Below are 9,231 nucleotides of genomic sequence, written 5' to 3' on the forward strand. Positions count from 1 at the left end.
TTTTGTCGAGAGTTTTCATACCGGAAAAGTAGCATTTTGTGGAACAATGTATATGTTCTACAAAATTATTGTGAATTTTTTTTATCCACCTGACCACTGTCAATACTTCTGCAAAAAGGGTTATTCTTAATGTTAGGAGTTTTAATAAAAATGTCCGATTTTGAGTCTGTATTAGTGCTTTTAACTGGGATTAATTGAACTGAAAACTGACAATTTCTCGGTCTGTTTCTAGAAATGGACATAAAGATTGAGTCGACAAGATGCTTTCTATAAAGTTACTGTTGTCTGTTAGTTTCAGAAAGTTTGAAGACTTCAGAAAGCATATGATAGTTGTTTTTCATTCATGACTGACTTTTTATGAATTTTTAATCTCTTTGGAATGTATCGCGCTTACTGTCGTATACTGTTTTAATGAGGTGTATTCTTTTTTTAACTTGATCATTATTGACTCATACATAAAAAACGTTTTTCAACAAACAGCCAGGTTTGTTAATTACCAGGCAATAAGTATAATGAAAGACTTGACCCCATAACCTTAGCCCTTACAGCTTTACTTATTAGTGTATTATGTTTAAGTGTAGTTCAAAGTTACTTTAATCATGTGTTTTTTCATGCTGTTTGGAACTCTCCTATTTTAATGCTGAGAATTAGGGGTATGACTGAGGATCTGTTGAACAAGTAAAGCTGATAAATTTTCAAGTCTGAGATTTCTTTTAATCTTGTATACCACTACGTAGTGACTAATGTCATATTTTTTGTTAACCTTTTGTGGTGATTCGATTCTGTCGATCGAGTTATAATCTAGACATTAGTCTAAAAGACAAGGCATGGTTTCCCGACACCGCTCAATCCCAACGTCTCAAAATGTAAAACTGAGTGACCAATGTTCGAATATACCAGCGAACATAGGTTCTTTCAGAAGTACAGGTGTTCCTTCCTGATGAACTCCAAGTAGCACGTAAGCCAGGTTAAGGGTTTCCTCCAAACTATTTCCAATCATCTAATATCATGTACCCCTTTGCATATAATGTGCAATACCCTTTCTGTTGTCAGAATCTAATTTGTACATGCTTGTCTGAATAATACTATATTAAATTTAAGGATATACTGGTGAATTATGTCAAAGAAACTCACATATCTTTAAAGAGTTTACAATATCAGACTTTTTGAAACCTAACTAGAAAACCATACGGCGGCTATGATTATGAAATTTTCGTTTCCTCAGAACGTTTTAAGTCAAGCAATCATGTACTTTCTTTCCACATGATTAGGCTATTACATATGAGTAAACAAGCACTGATTAACATGAATATGCGGACAATTGTTATGTAAATTTTAAACTTATAATAACTAGAGTGAGGTGATTTTTAGTCCATGGTTAAGGTAACTGGTCTATAGCATCAATTAAACATACCTCTCTGTCTTTAATAGAAAATAGGCACGTAACATCATTTTAAAAAAGAATCGTTTTGAAGCGGCGCCATTTAATTATTCGGAAAATAATACAAATGATTTTTGATTCTTTTATTTCCATTCCTCTGGATGAAATTAAATAGTGGTCACCAACATTTTGTCAATCATCCCTAACACCAGCATAATGGAAGTTACGGATTTATATTATATGGCAACCAAGTGAAAATATATTTAACTTCATCGAGTTCAAGCATAATTGATTTCATAGTCTTTGCGAAAAATGTGTACACCTTTAGAATTGAAAACAGTGGTGGGATTTGGAACAGCTGCGTTTTCGTTATTTCAGTGCTATATATATATATATATATATATATATATATATATAGATAGATAGATAGATAGATAGATAGATAGATATAGATATTCGAAATGCGTGCATCGTATTACTGTTACGTTAACAACAGTTTGTTGTCATTCGCAACAAGAATTCCAGTTAAAAAAACATATTCAAATCTAGTTTTAAACATTTATGCTTTTGTTCTATCTGATTATCTGTTTCAAGCTATTTGTGATCACATGTCCTAGCTTTACGCCTCACTTTAGTGATGTTGAGAAAACCCACCAATTATTAAGGATCACTTTTGTATTTTTACAATTTCTGTGACAGATTATTTATATTAAAATAATTTTTTTTCTTTTTTTCTTTCAAAAGTAAACTAGTGTCCTAAATACTCCAATTTTTTCCATCTTAAAATGCATCAGGAATTCTCATTGTTGAAAAGAATGGTGAGCTAATACAGCTAATTCACCTTTCTCTTTCAATCTCTGGTGTCACAGGTGTTTATTGATTAGTGTGTGTCAGTTCATACATGATTAATCGTTTATTTGGCTATAAGTAATTATCAGGATTTTCCTGATAGGTGTTTTGAGCTTTTATGAACTGACCAGTGATGCCTATCTTCAACATAAACAGAATCGATGCTCCCTCGGGTATCATTTAACATTAAAGTCTAGAATTTTATTATCTCCTTAAGAGAAAACAAATCACATCATTGGGTCACAGAGTCGAAGTTTCTGAAGTATTATCAGTTCTCCCAAGGGTAAAAACAAGCCTTACTGATGACTGGCAGCAATTATGAAACTTGAGTGATTGGTACCATACAGGTAATATTTGAACATCCAACACTAAGTCAAGGTCATTCTGATGTGAAGTCGTTTAGCTTAATGGTCATTTTGAAAAAATTGTTTGAATTCTATGGGGATAAAGACCATTCAATTCAGCAGGGATATAATTATTCATTATCTTTGAACTCATACACTAACTTATGGGATCTAAATAAAATTCAATGGTAATGAATTATAGTGTAGAGAATGGGTGCAAGACTCATCCACTGACTGTTCTTATTAACGAGCATTAATAAACATATTATGATCATCAGTAGACATTCCGCAGTCTAACTTTTAGTTTTATATAAATATTTGATTATCACATAGTTGTTTTTAATCCTCTGGATGTATATATCAGGTTTTAGAAGTGAGCAATTGTCTTGTGCATTTTTTACCAAATCTTATCACCTTGTAAAGGTAATTAATCAGTGAGAATAATTGGGTGTACGTCAATATGCACCAGTTTTACGTATCACAATGCAAATATCCATGTATTTTATGATACGTTTGATTACATGAACATTTAAGTTTTCTAATCATAGTTACATCAAATTAACGATGAATTAGAATTGTTTGTGCTATTCGGAAAAGGTAACACCATGTTAAAGTCAGTGAAGTGGATAATGGTGCTGTAAAATGTTATGTTAGCTAACCATACAGGAAAAAGCTTGTTTGAATCGGCAAAGTAAAACAAAACGAAAAACCGATATTGAATTCCATTCATCTCTCTTAACTCATTAAAACATTTAAGGTGAACACAAACACTGGATATGCTGTTTTAGGACACATCACATACAAATGAATCAATATGTGTACAACACTGATGTTTGTGTGTGCGCACACGGTTAGAAAGTAAATTATCTCCACACTGGTTTACTAATGATGCATTGATAAGTTTTCTTCACTTAGGATTATTTGCATACATACAACTTCTATAAATGATATGGTTAACCAGCAGGTATATTTGTTAAAAACGAACATTTATGTTCTCTTTTTAATTCCTACTAGTTTTGATGTCTAGCCATTTTATTGTTCTTGTTATATTATGTTTTTAAGATTAGCCGTACCTAACGATAATATACCTGAAAGGATCGTTGTTGAACTTTTATTCAATGATTTGTATATGATAACGGTAGAAGCAGTTCCCGAAAAATATATCCTGGAGCTTTATATTACTCTCCAAGTCTTATACTAACTTAGGAAATCTTAGCATTAACAAATTCGAATCGTGCTTATTGACACAAGTTAAGAAATATTGACTAGAACTATATAGTTGTGTATTGAACATTTTAGTTTACTTGGATATTTGGTGTTAAGCGTCTTATAGAATAAATATTTAAAATGATGAAACCGACCATACATGTGAGGATTACCACCTACATGATGTATCTCATATTATTCGGCAGATGTTTGTCGAATAATATCAGCCTGATTCATTTTTTTTTACATGAACTACAATTTTTGTTGAGCGAAACTATTAGTTTCAAAGCTAAGAAACAGTCAAATAATTTATATGCACTCATGTCTGGTATTGTAAAATTTGAACAATTTATGTTAATTATGCAGACCATTGAAAAAGTCTGTGGATTTGAATAAGTTTTCCGTAGGGTACTTTGATTATTCTCAAGGAAAAAATATTTATTGATAAATAAATTAAGATTATGTATAGGAAGAAATTTAGTGGCTGGTATTTTTATTCCTTCATCTTCAAAAAGAATCAGTCTTGTTATCTTAAACATCATATGTTACTGTTTAGTTCTCGAAAATATTACTGTAAGACAAACAAATCAAAGATAAATTGTTAACATTTTAGTGGTTTTTAAACTGTATGGATATCCCTTGATGAAATGAGTATTCAAATATCAAGAAACTTATGTGTTCATATTGACTAAAGAGTATTCGATTCTATACAGGTTTGTATATATATAAGGTTATTTTAAATGGTTTCTATAGTTTGTTACATTTTTGAGAGATTGGATGTTTTAGCTTTGGGAAAGACCACAATTCCGCTTGAAATGAATGGCACTTATATAAAGTATACGTGATTTGTGATGTCCAGTCGCTTAAAATTATCCTAATAATATAATGCTTTCTTAGTCTTATCAGCTATCTTTTAAAATTTTTTAGCTTTTCCATAACATTCTGATGTAACGCATACACAATTTATAAAAGTAGTCAGCAAAACTTGGCCGAATTTTATATTCAGTTCAACGTTTTTATTAATCGCCTTGATATAGATGATTTTGTTTTGTTTTCAATTTTGTTCGAGTTGAGAGCATTTTCTTGTTATCTTAGGTCACAACAGTTTAAGACTGGTAGTAAATAAATTCACTGCGAGAAAAGCACATTTTTATAACTCTATTCTTGAACTCTGGGTTGATGGAATAGTTTAAGTAAGGGTTATTTTATTTATTTATCACTCTTTGGAAGAATTGATATTTATTTGTTATTCTCTATGATGATTTATTAACTTTACGAAAGTAGAGTAAACTAATAATTCATACAGTCTTTCTAATATTATATTACTAATCATGTTGATCGTTTCAATAGTTCAGTTAAGAATTCGATAAGCCAACATCTAAGAACAGTTTGTTGAACCATTTGTATGCTTGAAATATTATAGTTTCGTTACATTTTTAATACTTTCTTAGTCAAGAATATCTAATTCAAAAGTTCACTCCTATTAGTCAAATGGTTTCCTTCATCTTTCGCTATCTCCTGTAATTATTGTAAATTTACATAAAGCTTCCATTCACAGTTGTTTTGCACTGAAGTACGTAAGTAGATTACAGTTAATGTTGTTACGTCCGCGTCTTTAAAAAGAGAGAGAAGTCACAAGCCTTTTGATATTGTACAAATTGTCACTATCATTTAGAACGTTTTCATATGTTATTCTTACTATTTCGTTATATTCCGTGAAAATAACCAAATTCTTAACTTCAATCATCCAGATGGACCTCTTACTTATATGATAATGGAATTCCTTTGGTAAGCATCCAATCATTAAGCCGATTTGCTGGATTTAGTTGGAAGTCATTGTTTCATTTAATTTAGTTGATCAAGAATACTCATTATATCACGAGAAAACTAAAGGTTGAGAACTCCAACCATCGTGAGCTTTGAAGATACTTTGTTTGATCATAGAAGTGACGCGTAATGTATATGATTGAGAACTAATAGACTAGAAGAAAATAGCGCCTTATTATTAATGGTAGAGTTCAAACGACCATTGCATATAAATTAGAATTTACCCCATCTCACAAGCTAGTGACTCTCTGAAGTCAATAGCCTAACAGATAATGAGGTGGCGTTTGATGTGCATTGTACTAGGTTGTAGTGCCGGGGTGAATTCTCCATGGAAGATTATAGAACAGTGAAATAGATAAAGCATTAGACTTTCGGTTGAAGCACCCAGCTATCAACCACTGAATCTCAAGCATAAACGTTTCCCCATCTACCTTAATTTTATTGCTCTAGTTGTATACCTGTTCTATACACTATAAATCTGTGACTGAAAGTAAAATACGTAAACACGTATTCGGTTACTAAGTTATATCAGTTTTAATGTAAATTAACAAAGATTGCGGTTAATCATTTGGAAGAGGTTCCATCTTCAGTACTTGAAAGTTATTCACCGGGAAATATATTTCACTGACCGATAATATTCCACACTCAATTTACTGAGAGTGATAAAATATTTTATATTGGGGGACATGTAATGTATTTACAGATATTCCTCTTTGTTCAATTCAATTATAAATGACTGAGGCATCAGCTAACCAGTTTGTCATTCACCATCATTACCTACAACATCAGGGAAATACGGTGGTGACGGATAATAGTTTATATTTAAGACAAATTTGTAAATTAACCCTTACTGTTAAGTGACGTCAAAAAGAATTGATCATTTGAGTTTTCCTTAATGTCTCCTTAGTACACATAGCACCAAACTCAACACACCATGATGTCTAGTCGTTTAGATTACTGATTACATTGAAAATGTTACTAGTGAGTACTAAGTGTTGGAAAAGATCACAATATTTGCTATCATCCTACTAAAACGCTATTACATGCTATGAAAATAAGGGTGACAATAGAGGCATTTTTTTCATATTTATTTTTAGTTAAAAGAAAAGAAACAGGTGTTTACTAATCATGCCTACATTGTGTAAGACTTTCAAGAGCGGAAGAAAACTGAAATTTTATAAAATATTTCGAATAATGTTTCTGTTTCTCCTGTCTGCAAAACTCCCTTTTATTGTTATTTTCATATAATGTTAAATCTAAAATTGTCGGCAGCTAGATCGGAGGGACAAACGGTGACAATATTTGTCCTATTATTATTAGATATAAGAGGAAAAAGCTAAATGAAAGAGGATTAAAACTAGGACAAAAAGGTAAGTCAAGAAAATATATTGTGATGTTGACCATTTATTGGTTGTCATATCATTAAGGGATGGGTAAGCTATAGCCACATTCCTGCCATTATTAAAAAATCCAGCGTGCCTATGGTACACATTATTTGGGTACATTCATTTATTTCTTAAACAAGAAAAATCATGGGGCATAATGTAATGGCAGCTTAAAAAAGAAAAAAAATCGCCGTTTAAGCATTCATATCCCTCTTCTCAATAAATTTATTAAGGTTATCTGGTGCAATTAAAACGTTTTCCTATAGTATTTACCCTGGAAACCTTTGTAAGTAAGCACATGTCATACTTAAATTATATATTTAACAACCCCGTGATCCGAACCTTGAGCTGTGCCATTTTTGAATCATGAGAGTTTGTAAGTGAAATTTAGGTTCACCTTAAAACTATGGCTCATTCAACATATTTACTTAACATTCTTTATTCTTTGTTAAAGTTTATTTACTAGATCGATAATGTTTCATTTTCAAATTTGTCATATTGTAATCCTAAAATACGAATATAGGAGTAGAACTAGCAAAATGCAAATAGTAATAATATTATCCATTCATTTTTCACAAATAAAATCTGAATTATAGTCACATTTGTTTCATTGATCTGTGAAACAAATACTCACTATTAGACTGTGTGTGTGTGTACGTTTCATGAATCCCACCAGTGATGTGAATAATCGTCCAAAATAAAAGAAGACATAAGACCCACCTAAATGACAACCATTTTCAACTTCTATTTCTTTCTCAAATTTGAATAACCCTAATTAAATTATTATATTCATGATCTTAAAGACATCATTAAGTCTCTCTTTAACAAAATCCATCTACTGTCACACAATAGTACATTCATATTGTTAGTTTACTAAAACAGCTGAAAAAATAAGTCTAGTGAATAGCGAAAAAAACAAAAAAAACAAAACAGAAAAAAAAACATTTGATTAATGATGAACAGATGTTCTTATTCTCATGTGCTTAGTTCAAAGAAAAATTAAGTTGCCAAAAATTCCCATTCTTCACTAAAGTAACTTAAGTACACTCATGTGACTGACTCCGATTTTTATTCATTACATCGAATTTTAAGTATTATTCATTTTCTTGGTTTAACAGCTGGGTATATATGCGTAAATACTTGAAATCAAAACAGAACTTTTCTTCTTTTTCTTTTGAATTTATCTAGTCATATGGTAACCGACTGTTTTAATGTATCATCAGAATTTGAAATCATGAGACCAAAAAGTCACTATATTAAGGCCATATATTTAATTGTTGAGTCACTCGATACCTCAATACATCATGTTGAATACTCCATGATTACAGACAATTGGTCGTGGTGCTCTAAAATTCACCTTTTTCTTCATCATTACTCATCTTCATATCGCAAATAAAACTTTTGAGGACTTACACTGAGTCAGCAGATTAAGTTCTTTTCATTTAGTTCTAAAACTGAAACGGTAGGAGTTAGACATTTTAATAAATAATTTTTTTAAGAGAGGTTGGTGAGATTCTGATCCTAGTTCCCCTGGTTTTTTGATATACCATACTTATTTTCATAATTATGCTGTTGAATTCGTCGTAACTTTTAAGTAAGTTTATATAGTTAAGATCATAAGTCAATTGAAGCTAGTAAGCATTTGGATCGGTTGAAAGATGATACTCTTATACATAAATTAACGTCCGCTCACAGCAAAGTCAATGTACACCTTTCATTAGAACCCTGTATACCATGGATGTGTACAACTTACCTTACCATCTATTGTACAGTAATTGGTCGTAATCTGGAAGGCTTTTATAAGTTCACCGGATTAGGTGTTTGTTTTCAGTCTGTAATTTTGGGAAAGAGCTTAGTTTTAATCTCAACATACATTTTGTAGTATTTCAGTATTACAATGTAATATGACAAGGTAACTAATTTGTTCTAGATTCTATATACTAATTTATTGGTCGAATGTATATCACCGTTTTATTTCACACTCACTAGTTTGTTTTTGCGTTCTGTTGGGACTTTTCCAAATGTACTGAAATAGTACATGATCATGTCACAACCAGGCTGTCACTGAACAAACATAAACAGGATAAAAGTTAGTTGTAATATTAGCTCTTCCAGATTTTTACTAAAATTAGACTAGTTCCCATAAACTTATATTCGTCAATCAATTAAATATATCTAGAATGAACAGTTTCATGTGAATAAAGGAATAATTCAAAAATGAAGAATATTTGAACTAACA

Source organism: Schistosoma mansoni, chromosome W (assembly GCF_000237925.1).
Source record: "Schistosoma mansoni strain Puerto Rico chromosome W, complete genome".
Taxonomy (NCBI): Eukaryota; Metazoa; Platyhelminthes; class Trematoda; order Strigeidida; family Schistosomatidae; genus Schistosoma; species Schistosoma mansoni.